The sequence below is a fragment of the Medicago sativa genome, chromosome 7 (genome assembly GCF_051527215.1).
Source record: "Medicago sativa cultivar Bolivia chromosome 7, Bolivia_mono, whole genome shotgun sequence".
NCBI classification, from domain to species: Eukaryota; Viridiplantae; Streptophyta; class Magnoliopsida; order Fabales; family Fabaceae; genus Medicago; species Medicago sativa.
In genome coordinates this window covers 37700485-37703119 of record NC_140755.1, presented here as the reverse complement: position 1 = coordinate 37703119, position 2635 = coordinate 37700485, and the positions used below count along the sequence as shown (strand labels likewise).

At 33.4% G+C, this 2635-nt stretch overlaps 1 pseudogene across 1 annotated transcript; it reads right to left on the bottom strand.

Annotated features, from left to right (window-relative positions):
* Positions 1-432: 432 nt before the first annotated feature.
* LOC146906067 (phenolic glucoside malonyltransferase 1 pseudogene) lies at positions 433-2145 on the bottom strand (annotated as a pseudogene). Its single transcript, XR_015019031.1, has one exon. The product of XR_015019031.1 is annotated as a phenolic glucoside malonyltransferase 1 pseudogene (transcript).
* Between the last annotated feature and the right edge of the window lie 490 nt (positions 2146-2635).

Sequence of the window (2635 nt, the reverse complement as noted above, 5' to 3'; positions counted from 1 at the left end):
GCGGAAACGGTTAGAAATCAGAAAATGGATCGTAACAAACTCTCAAAGGAGAGAGAAACTGATACCATATCATGAAACTAAAACTATTGAATGAAGAAAGTGATTTTCATTGATTGTAATAGTTCGTTACACACTTATTTATATGTAAATGAGAGCATACAATAAGAAAGCTATGCATGCTACAGCAGATTGAAACTAAACCCTAAGCTAACTAGGTAACTTGCTACGCAAGTTATCTTCTTCTTCCTTATTATGTAATAACAATCACTAGGATTTGGACTTGCTTGTTCTGATTGATTCATCCTTAACCGAAGTTGATTAACCGCTTCTGTTCAACCACTTGGTTATATAGTATTCCTAATTTTCATTTAGTAAATTGCTTTGAAAGACCTTGTTTACTTTAGGCTAGAATTTTGTGGGCATCAAATAATGTCCAGAATAGTAACAAAATTGAATACGATAATTGATTTGTAAGCTTTATAATTTGCCTTATAATTTTCAAGCAAATCATGAATGCGTGTGAGTGATCAATTTTGTTTAGGAACCAAGCACAAGATGTCACATGACACTATTACAAGCTTTCAAATTATATAAATTATTGAATGAAAAACATCAAAATAAATTATCCCTGCAAACCAATAAAGTCTACACATAGACATGAAGAAACTCAAGATGCAATCCCTTTGACAAAGAGCGAAGCAAAACCTTCCATTGCTTTTTTGTTAGACACAAAACCTATCTCAACACCATCACCATTTCTACAATCAGAAAGACAAAAGGCACCAGTTCTATCTATAGAAACCATTTCAACTTTCTTTGGTTTTCCACAACCAAAATCAGTACTATAAACCTCAAATTTAGGTGAACCAGCAGCACCAATTGCTTTAACATCAGAAATTGCAAGACCGCCAAGTAACGATGAACAAAAATTTTCAGCTCCATTCAACACTCCATCTTTTAAAGTTTCCAAAGCTTCACTTAACACTTCAACCGCCACGATTAGTCCATCTTCCCCCAATAACTCACTTGTTTCAACAATTGCAAGTCTTCCTCCAATACAATTTCCAAAATATGTTGCAGGAGTCGGTGGTTCTAAACGATTCCGACAATCAATATTCAAAGCCATCAGAGCATTTTTGTTCTTAATTTTCTCAGCTTTCATTCTGCATACCCAGGCATAAGCTATGGATACAACAAAAGTTGACAAGTGAAGGTTTTTTTTCTCATTCCTAGTACCCTTTTGTTTTGACACTACAAATTCCTTAAGCTTTTCAATATCCAAACGAGATAATTGAAATAATCCTCTAAATGAATCTTCTGGAACTTGAAGATCCCAAACCATTAAGCTTCTATTGTTGGTTCCACCTTGCTTTAACCAATCACTCAAATATTTTGCGTCTAATTCATTTGGATCCTTGATTACATTTCTATCATAGAAAGGACAAAACTCATGTGGCAAACAAAGGGGTGATTCTAATTCAGATACTTCATTTTCAAGATTTTTACATATGTAAGCCCAAGATTTGATAAAAGAAGTCGAAGTTTTACCATCTAAAACAGCATGATGTGAAGTAATACCAATTGAAAATCCATAGTTTGGAAAAACGGTAACTTGAAGAGCCAAAACAGAAGCTTGATCATGTGAAATATTCAAGTTAGGTAAAAGATCATGTATTTGTGTAGCTTCAGAAAGGTTCTTACCTGAAAGATGATTGAAATCAGCATCAGATTCAGCTATGGTAAGTGAAAGAGTGTTTCCTTTGATGAATTTAATGATTGGCTTGTGAGAATCATGAGGCCAAATGAGATGACCCAAAAGAGGATAAAAATGAGAAAGTGCAATGGAAAGTGATTTTTTTAGTTTGGGAAGAAGGGTGTTGAGGAAGAGTGAGGCTTGGTGTGGGAATTCATAGAAGAAAATTCTTTGAACAGGTGGTAATCTTAACCATAGTATGTCAAAGAAGGTAAGAGGAAGTGATGTTTCTGAAGGTAGTTCTTCTTGTGAAGATGGTGATACATTGAAAATTTCTATGATTTTGGTCATTTTTTCAGTACAAGAAAATGGAAGATCGTAAGATGAATGAAGGTGTAATTGATTCTTGTTTTTCTGAGGACACAGCACATTTCGGTCCTACACCTTAAAGATACAAGAATCCATCCTTTTGAGTTACCTGACACTCTTTTATTGTTGTGATAGTAGGTCCTACTATCTTCACGTGGTCAACGAGCAAGATCCTATCATTAGAATAAGGATCCTCTCATTCGGGGAAAGATAAATATAATATTGATAGTAGAATTTATACCTCATTGTCAATTCGGTCTATGACTCTTAAAATACAAAATAGTTTCTAAATGTGTACCTCCTTACCCGTTTAGTTTTCTAAAGTAAAAACTTTTGTTAACTTATGAGATGATCTAGGAGAGTTTCCATAGTAATTTTATAGTATTTTTATTTTAACCCAATTTTAGTAACTTTCAATTTTTGTTTGAGTTTGTTATTTTCTATAGTATTCCAGGGTTTGTTATTTCCTTATTTAAACTTAACAGATGTAACCTAATAACAACTGTTATAACTTTTATTCATTCAATAATATTTTAGAGAAGCTCTCTCAATTCTGGTGGATTCCGTAAACTC